This window comes from Rousettus aegyptiacus, unplaced genomic scaffold (assembly GCF_014176215.1).
Source record: "Rousettus aegyptiacus isolate mRouAeg1 unplaced genomic scaffold, mRouAeg1.p scaffold_m13_p_5, whole genome shotgun sequence".
NCBI lineage: Eukaryota > Metazoa > Chordata > Mammalia > Chiroptera > Pteropodidae > Rousettus > Rousettus aegyptiacus.
The window spans coordinates 96,702,005-96,723,049 of NW_023416308.1; the positions used below are offsets into that span (position 1 = coordinate 96,702,005).

Consider the following 21,045-nt stretch of genomic DNA (forward strand, 5'->3'; position numbering starts at 1 on the left):
TTTTGTGTTTTTCACTATAAATTGCAATGGCAGAGACAAAGCTTGTGAATCCCAGTGGCCATTTGACAGGTGAGGCTCTGCACTCTCTCTGGAAACCTGCCCCAGAAGCACCATGATTCTAGTCCCCATCCCAGTCAGATGGGGTATCCCATCTACTACTACTACTACAAATAGAAGGAGCTGAATGTCATGCCTATTCCCAGGGCTGGGGCCCAACCACACAGTGGTTCTCCATTTGCTCAGTTCCAAAGCCTGGGCCTGCTCCGTGGCTTCCATTGGAACAGCTGGTATTTACCTTCCAGACCTCCTGCGATGAGGCCCAGGCTGATTCAGATGCACTGTAGCCTGCCTGCCAGCATGAATTTTCTTCCACTTTTGATCAATAAGTCACAGGCCTATTTGGTCTTTCCCCAAACATGAGTGGGGAGGGAGGCCAAAATAGACTCCTGCCTTTCCCTACCATTCTTCTCCCTCGCATTCCCAGCCCCACAAATGAGTCCAGGCTCTCTCTCGTTTTCAGGCTAGAATTTATATTGAAGCATGTAATGAAAGAAAAGAAGAAAAAAGAAGATGAGAAAGAAGAATGAAAAGAAAGAAGAAAGAAAGAGGGAGGACAGGAAAGGGATACAGGGGAAGTCATTATTTATTGAATAAATACAGAAAGAAAGATTAAAAATATTTGTCTTTCTATTCTGGAAATACACTCACACATTCTTATTCTTCTCACTGGTTTGAACCAGAAGCCACAGCCTACGCCCTTTACTGTACCCCTCACCCACTCTCTACTTCCCTCTCACCTGAGTCAATTTTCCCAGCCACACCCCTACTGTATACTCCCTTAGGATCACAGGCTTCCAAACTTGGAGACGATATTCAACCAACTGCTTTCACTCAACAAAATAGTGGCTACTAGCTTGTTGACTGCTCCCTAAGATCCAGGCTTCATTCCAAGAGCTCTATAAGTAGTGTTTTTTTTTTTTTTTTTTTTTTTTTTTTTTTTGCCTCTAGTTGTCATTGACCTCCGGGTAAATTATTGTTGGCTTGATTTTATGATGAAGAAACTGAGGTTAAATAACTTGCTTCATGGCACACAGTAAGTAAGATGTCATAATTCAACCCCAGGCAATCTGAAGCTAGATGTCCTCCTCTTGACTTCCTTTCCTCAACACTGCCTCCTGGGAAGGAAAAGAGGGACATGAAAAACGCTTAGCTCAGACTCTGAAAGCAGTGTCTTCTTAAGCTACAGCATCCTCCTATGAGAGAAGGGGATGTTCTCAAAATCCATGGGGATTGCAGAGATGCAGCTACTTTTTTCTCCCCCCAAAATGTGCTCTGAAGCAAAGTGGAGCAGAAGTTTCATTAAATCATAGACATTCAGAGCTGGAAAAAAATGCATCCAAACTCTTTATTTTATAAATGAAAACCCTACAGCCTTTAAACCTGACTGGATTTATAAGATTACTTTGCTGAGTGTAACTGAGACTAAAGCTACTGGATCAAAGAACTTTAGAATTAGAAAACATCTGATAATCCATCTATTCTAAGCCACTCATTTCTTCTAGTCTCTTTTTCATAGATGTGGACACTAAGAAGCATAAGTAACTAGTCTATCTTTAAATCACAGTATCTAATTTTCTACAAAATGTGGAGGCAGCTGTCATAGCCAATTTCAGAAAAATATTAGGGTTCACAACAGAATAGTTAGTGTCCTGAATGGGAAGACCAAGAGAAAAACAGAGTGCCTGGATATGGAAAGTACTCAATGAAGAGATATTGGGTGATATATAGCGTATGATTAAATGAATGGAAACTTAAAAGTAAAAGAGAAGCAACTGAAGTCTTTCCTTGTGGTTCTAAATATGCCATCTTAAAACCTTCCCTGATGACAAAAGACTTCTCTAAGAAAAATCCTAGCATCTCCCCGATTAAGGAACTCTTTACACTGGGATAAAGTGAGTGGGACACAACACTGGGATGAAAGTATGAGTGAGATCCAAACTTCCTATTTGATTTATAGTTTCATCGACCTTCATTTGTGTGGAAAATTAAAATAGGAAACAGATTTAAGGTATCCTAGTGACCTTGAAACAAGGTTGCAGGATCTGGTGCCTTAGGCTTTCATCCTGAACAGAATCCCAACAGAGATGTCCTCAATGTTTGCGAATTGCTCTGCTTGCTTTACATTCATTCCAAAACACCTGGTATTGTTAGCTATCATTTTGTATGTCTCCAAACATTTAAGGAACACCAGCTCACACTATAATATAGTGGTTCATTAGAACCTTGGGCTCTCACTTTGCCTGTCAGACAGTTCTTGTTCAGATTGTGTCTCTATCACATAATACCTATAAGATCTTCAACACATTGCTGAATCTCATCTGTAAAATGAAATGGGCTAATAATAATCACTAACTTTTAACAAGGTCTTGGTGCAGGGAATTAAGCACAATAGTATTTCACAGAGATTCGCTTTCTACTCTCCAAGAAATTGTTCATATACTCAAGACTGACCTAAGCAACTTCTCTCCTGGCCACTAGTGGGAAATGATACCACGGCCTCATCACCCTTCCTAGCTTTATTTTTATAAAACAAACTTCTCTTCTGGTTGATCATCAAGCTATTTAATCCCCAGGCATTAAGTATTAAGTGAGAGTCTGAATCAAGGCTGTTTCTCAGCTTTTAAAGACAATTTCAGGCTAGCCTGAAAACAAATTACTTGAGAAAAGCAGTGTGATTCCATTTATGCATATTCACTGTCCCATTGGTCAGTGAAGAATGTCTCATTCAAAATTCAATTTTGGGAATTATGGTGCTTCCGAATGAGAGAAAGAGAAGTATAGATAAAATCACCATGAAGTGGCATTTGTCTATTTCTTACAGGTTGGATGAGTCACTGCAAACAGGAGTCCTGCTCAGAGGTCTCTTTTGGTAGAAATCCTAGGAGGGCAAAAATGGCAAAAGGAGGTAGTCACTCTCTCTCTCTAAAGATTCTGACTGGCATTGGTGAGTCTGCCTCTGGCAGCTTCCAAGAAGGAAAGGAGGAAAGTATGACTTGAGGGAAAAGCCAGAGGAGCCCCTGGTTCCCTTTCTTAACAAATACGTTGGGAACCTAAATGATGCAGTTGCTCTCAGAGATGCTACATTAGATCCCTAACCAAAAGGTATCCTGTGTCACAGAGAGTTCTCCTTTCTCTATACTCATAAGAATTTAGTATCTAACTTCAGGCCCTCGTATTTAAAGTTGCTTCTAAAACTCAGTCTGGGCACTTGATCCTTCTCAGAAGGGTCAGTGAGAGAAAGATTAATTATGTGATTATTAAAGATTGTTAACGTGATTTTTCTTTTCCTATCTTTCATGGTACAGAAAGGTAATACACCTGCACTGTAGAACAATAATTGATGAGCCAACTCACTTCTGGCAGGAACTAGACAAAATGAAAACATGTTTAGAAAATGGAATTCAGAGAGGAGTCAAAAAAGGAGCATTTAAACATATATACTCTGCAGTTGGCTTTCCATATGTCATCTCATTTGAAACTTATCACACCCCCCTAACATGAGTAAATTATATTCATTCTAAATACAGGAGAATTGAGGCTCAAACAAGTTAAATATCTTGCCCAAGATCACAAAGTTACTAGGTGAAATTCGGTTTGATTTCTAGCATGGATAACAGTCTTAATGTAGGACTCCAACCCCATAGTTAGAGCCTGGGAATAAAATACCTTAATAGTCAACTAGAGCATGAGAGGAAGAGTTTGACTGGCAAGAATGAAGAAAGGTCATCGGGTTATCGTTCACTTGTGTCCTTTGCTCTTGCCAAATCATTCTCTTTCCTAAGAAGTGACTATTAGCCAAATAGACCAGGAGAGAACTCCTTCTCTTCACAGTCTTTAGCTTGTTGCTAAATGATTGCAGCTGGAGAGAAAGTTCTCCCTTTATGTACACAAATAAATTCACGCACATATATACATACCTATCGAAGAGTTTTAAAAGATTGATCAGAATATAATTTCTCTTCCTCTTTCTCCTCCTCCTCCTTCTTCTTCATCCCAGAACAAAACTTAACTAAATAGATAAGAAATTTCTTTAACTGTCAAGTCTAGCAAATGTCTCCACTATCTGTGAAACAGTACTGACCCTTAGGAAGTTGTAAGAATCAGAAGGAAAACAGATCCTTCCAAAGGTTTGTCTTTCAAACAGCACCAGGCAGAGAAAACTTTTGAGGCCTGATAAATGTTTATCATCTCCCTCCCTCCCTCGCTCCCTCCCTTTCTTTCCTTCCTTCCTTCCTTCCTTCCTTCCTTCCTTCCTTCCTTCCTTCCTTCCTTCCTTCCTTCCTTCCTTCCATACCTTTTTCTTTCACTTCATTCTCCCTCTTATTTCCTCCAGAAAATGTTTCCTGATCGCCTATGATGGGGCAAGCACTAGACAAGTCCCTAAAAATGAAACTCTCATCAAACTCAGATGTACCTGTTGAATAGAGCTTTGTGACTAATGGGGAAATAGACATTAATCAAGTGATCACACACATCATTGTGATGTTACAACTATGATGGGTATACTGAAGAAGAGGTGCATCCCCATCAGATCAGGGAAGATCTGATCAGGGAAAGCAAGGACAGCTTCCTAAAGAAGGGACATATAAGTTGCAATATAAAGATAAACAAGAATCAACTTTCAAAGGAGGTAAGGAACGTATTCCAGGCAGACTGGACAGCATGCGCAATGGTCCTATAGTGAGGGGGTCATGACAAGTTGCAGGGAATGAATAGATGCCAGTATGGATGAAGAACACACACAAAGGGGAAGTTTTCTGCAAGTTGAGGCTGAAGAGATGTGTAAAACTCTAAAGGGACATGTAAGTTATTGCAAGGAGTTTTTCATGAAAGCCTCAGAAGAAGTCTAAGTAGGAGATTACATGATCAGGTTTGTGTTTTTAAAACTTCACCTTTGCTTAGGCATGAAGAATTGATTCTCTGTTTCTATGCATATGGGGCACAAATAAGTTCTCCTGTCCATCATGTGCTCTGAATCTGGTCTTATTTAAGTTCTATTATCTCACTCATCAACATGGAACCTGTGGTTACAATTCTCTCTCTCACCCCTTGATCCCCACACTGCTTTCTTTAGCTCTCTAAAAACTGCTAACACAGGCAGTATGTGCTGTTTTCTACTAAGGCTTAGTGATCACAGATTTCTGCAGAGTACAGGTGAGGCAAAAACTGGATATTGAACATTAGACATCAGTCTCTTAAATTTCCCTGGATAATTTCTACCAGCATTATGTCGCTGGCTTCCTCTTATGTTCAGCCTCACATCACTGCTATCTTGCCATTTTCTGTCAAGATTTTCTTCATCTTCTCCAAGTCTCAAGACAACCCACACTCCTGCTTGCCCCTCACCAGCAATCAGAAGTAGGCTCACATTTCCCACTTCCATTTATCTAAGTTTTGCATCAAAGCAGTGGAGAACAAAACAAGAGATGGAAGGCTTTGCTTTTCATAATCAAACAACCCAAGAGAGGTTTATTTCCCTAGGCAAAAAGGTAAATCTCTGACCAAAAGGAATTCTTCTACCTAATCAAAGTATTTAAAGTACAGTAGTCTTTTTAAAGTCATGATTATTTCCTTTTCTTTACATGTACAAGTCATTAACTTCTATTTTATTCACCTGACTCTATGTGATTATGCCAGAATGCAAGAAGCATGAGGCATATGTAATAAAAAATGACTGAGGCAAATCAACACCAGAAGATAAATCAAATAGCTATCATAAAACTTAGAAGAGAGGAGATAGCAAACATATCCTTAGAAGCAAGTAGATAAAATAGATCCGTGCATGAATTTGGAAATGGAAAAAAAAAAAAAACAAATACGCTGTAGGAAACATCAGCTCCCAGAAGACACTGAGAAGTGACAGCATAAACAGTAACAGAGGCAGAGAGTTAAAATGAGAGAATGAGAAAATACAAAGGCTGACAAGATGAGCAGAACAATTTGCCAACGTGTGTCATTCCTCTCATAGATTAATTTCATCAATAGGCTTAATTGTTTGAACAAATGGGATGAAGCTATGTTCAGAGAAATTATATTTTTCTAACCACCAATTCCTTTACAGTGAAGGGAACTGCAGAGAAACCATACTATACAGGGCTTCATCATTTCAGTTAAATATTTACATGTTTAAACTGCTTCTTGGTTCTTTAAAATAAAAGGGTTCATAGCAATAGAATGAAAGTGTCTGACTATAGGCAGGTCCCTCAGAGAAAGAACCCATTTTTCTGCATACTGCCTGCCAGTAAAGAGCTACTTCTTTCTATTCAGACTCTGTGCATGCATGTGTGTGTATGTGTGCATCTCAAATGAGCAATTTAATTGCTAGAGGTTTAAAAACTAGACTCTAGAAACTGAAAGCCTAGGTTCAAATATTGGCTCCATCATTGCGAAGCTGAGTGACCTTGTCCAAGTTACTTTTTCTCTCAAATCTTGGTTTCCTATTCTGTAAAATGATGGCATTAATACTTTCTACCCCATAGGGGTTTCACTAAATAAGGAAAAATGTTAAAACACTTAGAATCATGGCTATCATATAATTAGTCTCAAAAGTATCAGTTACTGTGATTCTTGTTATGATTTAATGGATTAGCTAATGCAAAGTGCAATAATTCCACCTGATATGTCTTCATGCAAGTTCTCTCAGAAGTTGGCTGAGACAAGATTTTGAATGTGGGCGGTTTATGTGGAAGGTATAGAGATGACTTACAGGAATCAAGACAGTGATAAGGGGAGGGAAGACTATCAACGCAAGTTAAGTCAGACATTGCGCTGGGTGAACGAAGCTTAATCCTGCAGGGGATCCCCCCAAAATGCTTGCCTATCACTTTAAGGTTGAGAGAGCTGGTATATTTATACATTCCCTTGCTTCACTAACTGGTTGATAGTGTTAAAACCCTGGTATCTCTAGCCAACTGTCAATAGGCAGAGCGGCCTCTTGGAAAGAGGCCTTAAACAGAAAGATGCACATTCTGTAAGTTGAATGATGTCAAGACACTGAATGGACGTCTAAAATTAATAATAACTCAGGGACTTGAAGACAACAGCTTTCAGGACACAGCTCTTAACTAAGATTTCCTTGTAACCCTAAGATTTAAGTGGACTTTATAATGATCACTTTAGATGTATTCTAGATAGCATGTCACTGTGCAGATATACTGATCCTAAAGAGAACTGTATAATTTTTCCAAAAATAGTATGAGATGAAATATTGAATATAAGTGCCACTACGAATAGTGAAATAGAAATAATTTGGGAGTACAGAATATATGGACTTGAATCTTGGCTATACCATTCACTAGTTTATGAGTTTTTTACCAAGTTGTATTATCTCTTTGATCCTCTCTTCACACTTTTCAAAAATTTTTAAATTAGAGCTGAGATTCAATATTATTTTTATATTAGTTTCAGGTGTACAGCCTAATAGTTACCATTCATGGATTATACATTAGAGTCATTTAAAATGTCAAAATGCTTTACGGTTGTAAGGTATTTTTACATTCATCATGTTTAGATAATTAAAGCTGATCCCTTTTAAGAAACAAAGTTCATTTGGGGGGCCATTCTTGATGGAAATGTTTGCAAAATACACATCCCCAATAAAATATATTCGATAAAATGATTGAATTATTTCTCAGAGCTCTTATACCACTATAGTCATTATCTCCAGGCTAATAAGATATGTCACACTATTTGCTTTCATTCTTCTTCTCCCTTATGGTATGCTTGCCCCTTCTTATTGCTGTAAGTTTCTATGGCAACTAAATAACTAAGCTAATTAAATCAGCAACCCAAAGTAACACCTAATACTGAGTAAGCTCCAGCTAGCTTAAGGGTATGCACCAATGTAAATAAATTTTATGATAGCTATTTTCCTTGCTGCTCAGAAATATTTTAACTAATTTTAGATTATTTGTTATATTTGTATAGTTGAGGATCCCGATAGTCTGATCAATTTATAAAAGTAGTATTGTACTATATATATTGGCTGTAGCATTAAAGAAGATATTTCTCTATAAATGACTCATTTGTTTATTCTGTATTTCATTCATTTATTTATTCATTTATTCAATAAATATTTCCCCCCAGTGTACACTAAAAATATAATAAGTAATCAGACGTGTTTCTCACCATAAACAAAAATATAATTGAAAATGCAAATAAAGTTGGTATAACTCATCATAATTTTATTATATTATATATTAATTGTTATTCTTTATTAAAATTTGCGTGTCATAAGCCAATTACAAATAAATTGCTTTGTCATTTTGAATGCAAGGAGAGGAAAAATACTTCTAGTTTGGGAGATCAAGAATGACTTTGGGCAGAGGACCTGAAAAAACATTTTGGCAAAGAAGACATATAGATGATCAACAGACACATGAAAAGATACTAAACATCATAGATCATCAAGGAAATGTAAATCAAAATCACAATGAGATATCATATGATACCTGTTAGAATGGCTATTATTCAAAAGGCAGGCACTGATGATGACGCGGAGGAAAGGGAACCCTCGTGCACTGTTGATGAGATTGTAAATTGGCGTAGCCACTACAGGAACTAGTATGGAGTTTCCTTAAAAAATTTAAAAAAGAACTAACATAACCCAGCAATTGTAGTTCTGGACATTTATCCATAGGAAAAAACACTAATTTGAAAAGATACATGCATCCCTATGTTCATTGCAGCATTGTTTATGATAGCCAAGATGTGGAAGCAATCTAGATGTCCATCGATAGATGAATGGATAAGGAAGATATGAGATACACGCAGACACTCACAAACACGAACACGAAATGGAATATTAATTAGCCATTAAAAAAGAATGAAATCTTGCCATTTGCGGCAGCATGGGTGAACCTAGAGGGTATTATGCTAAGTAAAATAAGTCAGACAGAGAAAGACAAATACTGTATTATTTCATTTATATGTGGAATCTAAAAAGAAAAAAAAGAACAAACCAATTAGAAACAGACTCATAGACACAGAGAACAAACTGTTGGTTGCCAGAGGGTAGGGGTCTCAGGGAAGGAGTGAAAAAGGCGAATGAAGGGTATTAAGAGGTACAACTTCCAGTTATAAAATAAATAAGACAAGGGGATGTAATGAACAGCATAGAGGCAATAATATAGGGAATATAGTCAATAATATTGTCATAACTTAGTATGGTTACTAGAGTTATCGTGGTGATCACTTCACAAGGTACATAAATGTTGAACTGCTATGCTGTACACCTAAAACTAACATAATATCATATGTTATTAATTAACAAACAAACACAAAAAGGACTTAATGAAGGGATTAATATATTAACTGAGTTCAAGAAAAGGTAGAATGTGGATTTGAGAAAGTAGAGGGATAGGCTGTTACAGTCCTAGGATAGAAGCATGAACAAAGGCAGAGAGGCAGCTCCTTACAATATACAGAACATGGAATGATAAGTGGTCAGTTTGACTTAAGATAGATACACAAAAAAGTCCTGGAAATAATTTTTCCAAAGTAAGTGTGGCCTAAAAGTTGAAGGTATTAAATGCCTAGCTAATAGGCATGGACAGTGAGAGCCACTGAGTGATTGTGAACAGGTATGGGTAGGGGTCATGACTATACTTAGGGTGTTATTGTACTAGGTGGAACAGGGACAGGCTGGAGTAGAAGAAACCAATAAATAAGTGTTAGGGAGAGAGGACAAAAGTGATGAGAGGAGGGATACTGCCCATTGGAAAGAAAAAACGTCAATGAGGTCTCCTAAGGAAAAGACAGAGGAGGCATAAGGAAAAGTGTTGCGACTTTGACAGAGCTGAGGGACACTCTGGATCACTCAGCTCCACAAATCATTACCTTCCCTTGGAAATGAGGCTATCTATTATGAACTCATTCTGTTTTCTCCTTGGCTGTCTTTAAAACATTTATCTCAAAATAATTGCTCCTTAGTCTCTCACCTTAAAGAAAAAGTGTATGAATCATAATTTCTATTTTATAACAAGAGAAATAGAAGTATGAGGATTTCTGAAATTCACTTATCATTAAAAATTTACATATCATTAATATTCTAAGATAATAACCCAGGATTTTAATGAAAATCTAATTAGAACAACAACAGCAACGATAACTAAAAAAAAAACCCAACAACCCATAAATGTATTCAAGTTATAAGGTATATGGTAAATAATAAACACTCGATAAATGTATTATAGATGAATTAATAGATGAATTAATTCAGGAGTAAATAAATAAATAAAAAGTGGATACAGATCCTCGTATCAATGGAAAAATGAGATGTTGAAACAATGTGCTAGATGTGACAAAGTTTCTTAAATTGTTTATATTCATATATTTCAAAAAAATTTTATATGGATAACAAGACTAAAACCATTCAAGTACAACCTTATTCAAAGAAGTCACATGTGTTACGATGAGATAACCACTCAACATACGTTTGAGCAACAATTAAGTGCCAGGGATACAAAGACATACGGAAGGACTTTGATATTGAGAAGTTTACAATGTGGGGAGACAACTTATTGAATATAATTATAAACTGTTATAGGAGTTAAAAGCAGACATATTTTCAGGCTGCAATGAGATCTCTGTAAAGTATAGAAATTAGTTCTATTTATACTCATTCTTTAATTCGTAACTTTTTTTTTGCAATCAGAGGATAGTAATACAGGTATTCTCAGAGATATTATAGGTTCAGTTCCAGACCACCACACACACAAAAAAAGACAAGTATAGTATCACAAAAAAGCAAGTCATAATCCTTTGGCTAGTAAAGATCTTATCAATTTGTAAAAAAAATAAATCAACATTTGTGAAGTGAATTAAGCAAAATGCAATAAAAAAAAAGTATGCTTGTGATAACATTTGACTATTCTATAAAGTTGCAGGATTATTGAAAAGTTTTCTGAATTAAAAACTTTAGATACTGTGGTATGAAGTGCTAGTAGTAGTAGTAGTAGTTGTAGTAGTAGTAGTAGTATGCATTGGACATTTGTGGCATTATTGCATCAACATTCCAAACAAGAGCAAAGTCTTTCAGTTCTAGAAATTAATGAAAGTAGTACCCTTTGACCTAAATGTCAAAAAATTCTCTTTAATTATAGAAGTTGAATAATTAAAAGGAGAAAATTCTGTCACCAGAATTTAAATCTGCCCCTAAACTTTGCAGACATGATTTTCTCTGAGAAATGACAGATAACTAGCCCTTGAAAATGTGCCAGGCAACACTGGAAATATATGTAGATATTTTTCAACCACCTGAAAACTACTTATTTAAAATGACACTTAATAAAATAGCCTTGCTCCAGATGAGGACACTTGAATTCTGATCATATTCAAGGGGAAAGATTTGCAAAACTGAGTTGTATTCCTGTTGCACCTAGTATGAAAAACATCTTACAGCTTATAGTTTATGTACAAAAGCTCACAACCAAAAAATAAAATGCAAGGTCTATGGCCATGCCACCCTGAACAAGCCCGATCCCATCTGATCTTGGAAGCTAAGCAGGGTCGAGCTTGGTTAGTACTTGGATGGGAGACCACCTAGGAAGACCAGGTGCTATAGGCATAAAAAATAAAAAATAAGGGATTGTAAACTGACAAGGTCCTTGCAATCTGTGAGGTCAACCAAGGGTTGCCTCGCCTAAGAAAATTAAGTAAAATCCTTTTTAAATAAGGTTGCTTATAAACAGAGAACAAAACTCACCTCTTACCCCTGAGAAAGGCTGGGTACAGTTTGAGTGAAGGGACTTGCAAGAAGCAGGGGGAAGTAGATTAGGTCTACCAAATTTTTTTCAGGGATGTTTCCCTTCATATTCAAGTCTCCTACTCCAGATTCCTCACAAGGTAAACTTGTAAACTGGATTATATTTTGGTCGAAATTATAATTCATGGTATAAAATTATGACAGTGAAGTGAAAATTAAACAAAAGAGCAACTTCTTTCTTTCTTATTGCTAAACAACATCCATCACAAACACATTAAATGTTGGATCAGTACCTGGTTTTATCCTGAAATTGATGAATCTTGGAAGTTTGGAACTGAAAGAATCTTGAAAATGATCCTCTCTATTTTGCCATTCCTAATCCTGTCACCTCCACTTCATAGATGAAGAAAGTGACAAGAAAAATAAAGTTACTTTTCCAAGAAACCGAAAGGAAAAAAGTCCAGCATATTGAGCTTCTACCATATGCAGTACACACTTTCTATGGGTGCTGCGTGCTCCAAACCAGCCTTACCAGGCTAATTCCCCAAGGTTAGGAACTATTTCGATTTATGCTCTTCTTTTATCCTTATGGTATAGGATAGCATCCAACACTTAGTAGCCACTCAACAAATACGCATGGCATGAATTAATAATTATCTCATTAAAAACAAAGCTACAAAGCATGCCAGTGGCTGAGTAGGGCTTTGAACCCTGTTTTCTTGACATCCAAACCCATGTGCTTTTCATTGTGCCACAAAGCCATCTCCAAGTACTGGTCTGCAAACTCAGGTGCTTCTCAGGTAAATTTCACCAGCTTCTGAGATGAAACTAGATCCCCATACATGGAGGGCAAGGAGAAACTCAAGAAATAGGCAAATTACTCCAGATTGGTAGATGGCAGGTTTAATAAGCAAAGGAACTTACACACAAGACTTGTCTTGCATGATTGAGAGATATATAGGTTTCTGTATCCACCCACTACAATCTTAAATTGTTTATATAGATGCCTTAACAGGGTTCAAGACATATACTGTCTACATGGTCTCAATAACACAACACTCTCTCAAGGCTGGAAACAGCTCCTAGTATGGGAATTTTTGGTAGATAGAACATACATTCCAAGGTCAGGGGAGGAGGTCCTCCAAAACCAAGTTTTAAAATTGAGCGTTTGTTACCAAGGATGAGCCTGTTGAGAGTGGTGAGTCCTGTTAAATTTACTCCTGGGAAGATATGCATGAAAAAGATTTCTGTCTTATTTTAAGTTAAAATTTATTTTCTAAATTTTTGGTGATATCTCATCATTGTTTACTGCTTACTGCATCTTTTGGAGCTATACTTCCCAAATAGTTTGACCAAGGTAAAGTGAAGAATCACAAACAGTCCAACCATCATCCCCATTGCGGTTTACCAAATTAAGAGATAGCCTCAAAAAAAAAAAAAAAAAAAAAAACGATAAGATTAAATGACTTCTAACATCTCATTTGGCCTTGGCCTTTACATTCTGTAAACATTTTTTACATTACATTTTTTTGAAAAAGATGGGGAAAATAGAATTAGGAAAATAATACATAAGAACTTATTCATTATTCATGATAATGATAATAGTAGAATAATAGCAGAAAGCTGTGCTTATATAACATATTAAATTTACAAATCAAATTCATATAAATAAGATTATTGTGATGATTAAATAATACACATAAACTTAGAACAAAGCTTGGCACATAGGGAGCACCAAAGAAGTTTATTATCCTCATTATTATTATTTCTTATAGTAATAATCACATTTGGAATTTGAAGTTAGTAAACCATAGGGAAAATAACCAAATGACTCAAATTTCAAATTGAAATTTGAATTCAATTCCTTCACTTTCTAGATGTGTGATCTTGAGAACCTAGATAACACTCTGAGTTGCAGTCTACTCATCTACAAAGTGAAGATAAGAACAACTTTTTCTTGTAGTTTCCACAAATATTAAAAAATATAGTGTATGAAACACCTAAAATTGTGCCTGGTGGTAATAGAGATAAAATATGTTGCTCTTTTAATAGTTTTGTTATCATTGTTACTAAGTCACAACATTCATATGAGGTAGTTTTTATTATATCCACTGTTAAAGAGGAAACAAAGCTTATAGAGAGAAAATAACTTGAACCAATCCCTCTTAATGGATAGAACTGGAAGATGAACTCCTGGTTCCTAGACAATCCAATTTTTTTAAAAAAGAAAAAACCATATGGTAAAAAACAGCCCTTTTTTGCCACAACTTGTTAGTAAAGCCTACAGGTCTGTGTGCAATCTGTCCCAGGTAACACTATTGACATTTTTGTTGGAGGTTTCCTAAGGTATTTTGGTTAGAGGTTTCCAAAATGCCTTAACCAACTACTTTTCAGAAATGCATTTTATTTTATTTTATTTATTTTTTAATTTTTATTTTCTTTAGGTGAGGCAACCCTTGATCGACCTAGCAGATTGCAAGGACCTTGTCAGCTTAAAATCTCTTATTTTTTATTTTTTATGCCTACAGCACCGGGTCTTCCTAGGTGGTCTCCCATCCAAGTACTAACCAGGCTCGACCCTGCTTAACTTCCAAGATCAGATGGGATCGGGCTTGTTCAGGGTGGCATGGCCGTAGACCAGAAGTGCATTTTATGGAACAAAATTCTCTTTTGATACTTAAGAAAAAAACAAAAGGAAGGGAAATAGTGTCTATCTCTCAATTTGAATATCGCTCTATATCTTATATACCTATTCAAAATATATGCTAGCATATCAAAGAATCATACACATAACAGCCTGTGACAAGATATAGTATCCATTTATAATCAAAACACTTAACAAAATCAGTATGGAAGGAAAGCACCTTAACATAATAAAGGCCATATATGACAAAATCTCAGCCAACATTATGCTTAAAGGTGAAAAACTAAAAATCTTCCCTCTAAGATCAGGAACAAAGCAAGGCTGACCACTAACACCACTGTTATTCAATATAACATTGGAGTTCCTAGCATGTGCAATCAAGCAAGAGAAAGATATAAAAGGCATCTAAATAGGAAATGAAGAAGTCTAACCATCACTATTTGCAGGTGACATGATTGTCTATATAGAAAATCCTGAAGACTCCACAAGAACACTACTAGAAACAATAAGCAAATACAGTAAAGTTTGTAAATACAAAATCAATGTTCAAAAGTCCATAGCATTCCTATACCCTAATAATAAAGTGTCAGAAAAAAAAGTGGAAAAAATAATTAATTTTCAATTGCGACAAAAAGGATAAAATACCTAGGAATAAATTTAATGAAACAAGTGAAGGACCTATATAATAAAAAACTGCAAGACCCTATTAACAGAAATCGAAGAAGATACAAAGAAATGGAAAGATATGCCATGTTCTTGGGTGGGAAGAATCAACATAGTTAAAAGGACTTTATTACCTAAAGCATTATACAGATTTAATGCAATCCCCATCAAAATCCCATTGGCAGGTTTTAAAGAAATAGAGCAAAAAATCATCAGGTTTGTATGGAAGCACAAAAGATCCCGAATTGCCAAAGCCATCCTGAGAAAGAAAGAATGAGGCTAGAGACATCACTCTGCCTGGCTTCAAATTATACTACAAAGTGACAGTAATCAAAATGGCATGGTACTGGCAGAAACACACACACACACACACACACACACACACACACACACACACGCACATGGACCAGTTGAACAGAATTGAGAATCCAGAAGTAAACCCACATTTATATGGGCAAATAATTTTTGACAAAAAAAGCCAAAAACATATAGTGGAGAAATGAAAGCCTCTTCAATAAATGGTGCTGGGAAAACTAGAAAGCCACCTGCAAAAGAAAGAAATTAAGACTCTTGTCTATCACTGCACACCAAAATTAACTCAAAATGGATTAAGATCTGAAACACTAAAATTCATAGAGAAAAACATAGGAACTAAATTCATAGACCTTGGACATAAAGAAGATTTATTGAATTTGATCTCAAAGGCAAGAGAAGTAAAAGCAAAAATAAATGAATGGGATTCCATCGAACTAAAAAGCTTCTACACAGCAAAAGAAACTGTCAACAAGGTAAAGAGACAACTATCTGAATGGGAAAATATATTTGCAAGCAATGCCTCCGATAAGGGCCTAATATCCAAAATATACAAAGAACTCATACAACTCAATAACAACAAGAAAACAAATGATCCAATCAAAAAATGGGCAGAGGACCTGAACAGACACTTCTCCATAGAGGACATACACTTCTCCATAGAGGACATACAAATATGTGAAAAGATGTTCAACTTCACTAGCTGTTAGGGAAACGCAAATAAAAATCACAATGAGATACCATCTCACACTTGTTAGAATAGCTATCATCAACAGGACAAGTAATAACAAATGTTGGAAATGATATGGAGAAAAAGGAACCCTCATACATTGCTGGTGGGACTGCAAATTGGTACAGCCACTATGGGAAACAGTATGGAGGTTCCTCAATTGTTTTACCATATGATCCAGCAATCCTTCTACTGGGTATTTATCCCAAAGACTTGAAAACTCATATCCAAAAAGATATTTGCACACCGATGTTCATAGCAGCATTATTCACAGTGTCCAGGTCATGGAAGCAACTGCAGTGCCCTACGATAGATGATTGGCTAAAGAAGCTGTGGTACCTATATACAATGGAATATTACTCAGCCATAAGAAGAGATGAAATACTGCCATATGCGACAACTTGGATGGACCTTGAGATAATCATGCTAAGCAAAATAAGGCAGACAGAAAAAGTTGAAAATCACATGATATTACTTATATGTGAGATATAAACCTAAAAGCAACAAATGAACAGGACAAACAAACAGAGACTCATGGATATGGACAATAGAGTACCAGAGAGTAGGGTGGAGTGCTGAGGGGGAAGGAAGACGGAGTAAAGGGGGTCAAATAAGTGGTGACAGAAAGAAATCTAACTATGAGAGGTGAACACACAGTGTAAGTGTGTGTGTGTGTGTGTGTGTGTGTGTGTGTGTGTATGCCTTACTGTTAAAATGTATGGCTGAAACTTATTGTGTGTGTGTATGCCTTACTGTTAAAATGTATGGCTGAAACTTATTGGATTGTGTTAATCAAGGTTACCATAAAAATAAAAATAAAAAAATAAAATAAAAAGAATCCTGAACATGATACTTAAAAATAAATTAAACTTTATTTAAACCCACGTTTAATTCCAAATTCCTGAACTATTTGAACACAGAACACCTATTAACAGCCAGCAGGACCCATTTTGGGAAAAATCACCTTCCACAATGCTGGAAGTTATAGATACATTGGCAAATTGTTGAGACAAATAATGAAAAGCAAGGAAGATTTTTACTTTCCTCTCAAATTCTACAATGTATATAGGTACTGATCTACCTATACATGATTATCTTTGAGTTTATTAAATGTTTTGTTAAAAAATTGAGCTGCAAAAATGAGAATGAGAGTAAAATTGAAATACTGGACTATTACCAGACAGTCTAGGCTCTGCTTCTAATTTTTAAATTAACTATACCTTTGTAGCTGACTTGACTTAGGATAATATCCTATCCCTGCCACTTAATAGCTATGTGATTTTGGGCAAGTCTATGACCTCTATGAGTCTCTACTTAGTCATCTGTAAAATGGGAGGATAATAATAAATACATTTTATGATTGCTACAAAGTTCGATGTAAAATGGAGTTAATAGCACCTACTTAAAATGGCTATTGTAAGGATGCTAATATTGCATGAAAAGAACTCATCAGAACTGGAGCATAGTAGGTATCTGGTAAAATTCAACTGCAAATATGACTACTTTAACATCCGCTGTCATCATTTTTCTTTATCAGTAAACTGGAGTTAACACAGGACCTCCCCACCACTCAGGGTTACCCCCATTCTTTCATTCTTTCATTCACTCACTAATTCATTCCTTCTTTTTCCCCCTCATTTCTTAAGTACTTGTTAACTATCTGCATACATTGGGGTAAGCACAGGGCAGAGATGAATAAGGTGTACATCCGGCACCCATTCAAAGAGTACATAATCCAACAGAAAAGACAAATGTGCATATGATGCTCACAATAGAAATTGTGCAGGGCTGTAAGAGAGTTTTGCAACAGATACTATGGGAATACAATAAAAGGGGGGAAATTATTCCTGCCAGAAAGGGACAAAGGGAAGTTGAGAATGTTTCAAAGGAAAAATAAGCTTTGAATTGAACTTTAGAGATTAATGAACAGTTCACAAAGTAGAGAAGCAATATTATTAAACATTGCTATCATTTACTGAGCCCTTAAAATATGCCAGGCATGTGGGACATTGTAGTCCAAATGGCAACCAGGGCCTGCTGTGGTGTCCTCATGGCAACCATCTTGATAAATCATCTACGGATCTAGGATAATTTCTTTATTTCTCTATGCATTTCCTAATGTTTTGCCTTCATTAACACATGTTTTTTTTTTAATATCTGTGATATTTATATACTTGTTAATTTAGTTCTTTGTCCTAAATTTTAGTTTTTTGTTTCAATTTTTAAAAAATTACATTCTCCTTTTAAATTATGCTGAATACCTAGTTTACATGTTGTTTTTTGTTGTTGTTGTCTTTGTTTTGTGAGAGAGGAGGATCCTTCTTTGTGCTAGGTACCTCTAAGACTAATTTTAGCTCATGTCTTCCACTTCATTAACATTGCAATTAGATTGTTTTCCCTGGAGTATTCTTTGGAGGGAATTAAAATTTCAAAGGAATTCACATTCTCAAGTTTCCTTTGGGTTCTGATTTTCTGAGTTGGCTGTATGTTGGTTCCCTGTACTCACTGAAGCTCTCCACACTTTCTCTCCTCTCCAGAATGATTTGAGGGTCATGATGAAGGTCTTGCATAGCAAATAGCAAATAACTCAGCCAGGCACCCACCTGAACAAAGGGGCTTTTAAATAATACAGATTACTGCACTTAGAAGACAACTGTGTTTATAACTAACACGTTTCCCTTTCTATTAATCTCTTCCTTTCGCGATTTGAGTGGCTGAAGATGACTTCCTATTTTTCACTTTATTCATGTATTCTTTTGACAAATGTTTACTGAGTACCTACTGTGTGCCAGATGTATTTCTTGGCACTGCTGATACTTCAGGAACAAAACAAATGATCTACTATGAGTCTTGTTTTTTTTTTTTTTTTTAATTTGTATAGAACTAAAGATAGAAATAGCTACCTGAAATTTTATTGTAAGTGTTAAATGAAATATATGGATAAAGTACATGATAAAGTACCTGACACATGATTAATAATATTAATGTCATCACTAAAACCAACAATAACATTAGGGGAAGGCTGGACTTGGAAAGGAACATGGGGGAAAACATTTCTTAGATTCTATCAGTGGCAGTGGCAAGATAGATAAATAAATAACCCCCTAAAATATTATTATAGAATGTGTAAATACTAAAAAAACCAACCACTTATAAGGGTGGGAATACTATTTGAGAATAAATCCTACATTGAAACATTTAAGACATGCCCACAGAGTACTTTACAGCATGTATAACTACAGTTATAAAAGTCATCAGGAAAGAATGCTCATAGAGAGCATCCTTCATGCTTGATAGAGAGTTTTTATCAAAGTGCAGTTATAATAGAATTTTATCTTTTACTTTTTTCTTTTGAAATAATTTTTTTTTTGCTTTCTATAAAAAAAAAAGTATTCACTCTAAAATCAAGAAGTATAATTAGCACGATGAGTATACAGTGACAAGCTCCAAGACATACATCGAATTTGAGGTGAGAAACCTGCTATGCATTTGAGGTCTTGCGATCTAGGACACGACGTGTCAGAAATCTACATAATGATGATTCCAAAATAGCAACCCACCAAGTGATAACTCCAAAGAAGGGTTTAGGTCCTCTCCTTCAAAAGGTTTTGGTGCCAGTGGGATTAATAACAACCAACCATCAGTTTCTCCTTAGAAATGATTGTCTTCTGATCTATTTGTACCTACCATAGAATCTGTACAACTAGAGAGGATTGACAGGCTAATTCTTTGGGCCCAGGTGTGCTTTTAGAATGAAATCTCTGCCCCCAGGTGGGAGTGTGAGAGTCAAGAACATGGCAGAGAGGTTGGTAGTTTGTTTAGTTGGATGAGAGACTCTTTTCAGTTTAAGGAATAGAGAGAGGGGAGGGGGGAGTTAGAATGATCTACTGTTTCACTAGATAACTAAGGTTTTCACAGCACACCTGTGAAAAGAGTTCTAGCATACAAACAAGACAGACCAACAGAAGGCTTTCTACTTAGTGTGATGTTTTCCCTGGCACCCTAACACTGCCTTTTCCCATCCTTCCATCACTTAGCTTCTCCCTCTTGATTTCTTCCTTCCATTTCTCACCTCCACAGGCTCCCCTGGGTACCTACTGGAGGTCTATTAACTCTTCAGGCAAGGGGATGTAAGGATCCAAATTCAGTTTAGTAATTCAGATGACATCAGTAAGTCACTTTCACTTTTTTTTTTTTTTTGGCTGAGGTTCCCACCTGAGACCACATTTTGATAAATGTTCCCATCTTTCTCCCCAAGCCTGAGCTTCACGCTTAATATTGTTGTTGTTGTTGTTGTTAGTAGTACTAGGAAGAGTAGAAATATTTATGTCAAGCATTTATTTTGTGATTTATGCACATAATCTTCATTTAATTCTTGCAAGAAAAAATCAAAGTAGCTATTTTTACTCCCAATTATTTCTTAGATAAAAAAATTAAGAAGCAGAAGATAAATAACTTGCTTAAGTTTAAAAAGCTAATAGATAGAGTGGCTGAGATTTACATCCAGCATACTAAAGTGACACAAGTGATGCCAAGAAAAACCAGCAGAACTGCTTAATTACCACACAGACTCAGAGGAAATAATAAATTGTTGTTTAAAGCTACTAAGTTATAGGTGGTTCGTTGCATAGTAATAATGACTAAGATAAATCGGTATCCGAAGTGAAGTGCTCCCATTAAATCTAAAGCATGTGACATTAGTTCTCAGACCAGGCAACAGGCAAGAGAGAGAAGCAAGGAGACCTTTAGTGGAGGGTGGAACACACCTTATATACCTGAAGAAACTGCTGTCAGAGGCTTGGACAAGGGAAACCTAATTATTTTGTAGAAAATTTGGAAAATCTGTCTCTCATGATAGGGTTAAAAGCCACAAAATGCAATTAATGAATTTGTAGATCTGGCTAAAGTTTTAGGGCAGAACATTAAATATAT

The 21,045-nt window shown here is 36.0% G+C and overlaps 1 protein-coding gene, 1 non-coding gene and 1 pseudogene across 4 annotated transcripts in view; 1 reads left to right on the forward strand and 2 right to left on the reverse strand.

Annotated features, from left to right (window-relative positions):
• The window catches only part of KCNA4 (potassium voltage-gated channel subfamily A member 4), a 434,546-nt gene that overhangs the window by 139,041 nt on the left and 274,460 nt on the right, over nt 1-21,045 (reverse strand). The gene's annotated exons all lie outside the window — the stretch shown is intronic.
• On the forward strand, nt 11,508-11,626 carry LOC118603666 (annotated as a pseudogene).
• LOC118603189 lies at nt 14,284-14,402 on the reverse strand. Its single transcript, XR_004951129.1, has one exon. It is a non-coding gene; the product is annotated as a 5S ribosomal RNA (ribosomal RNA).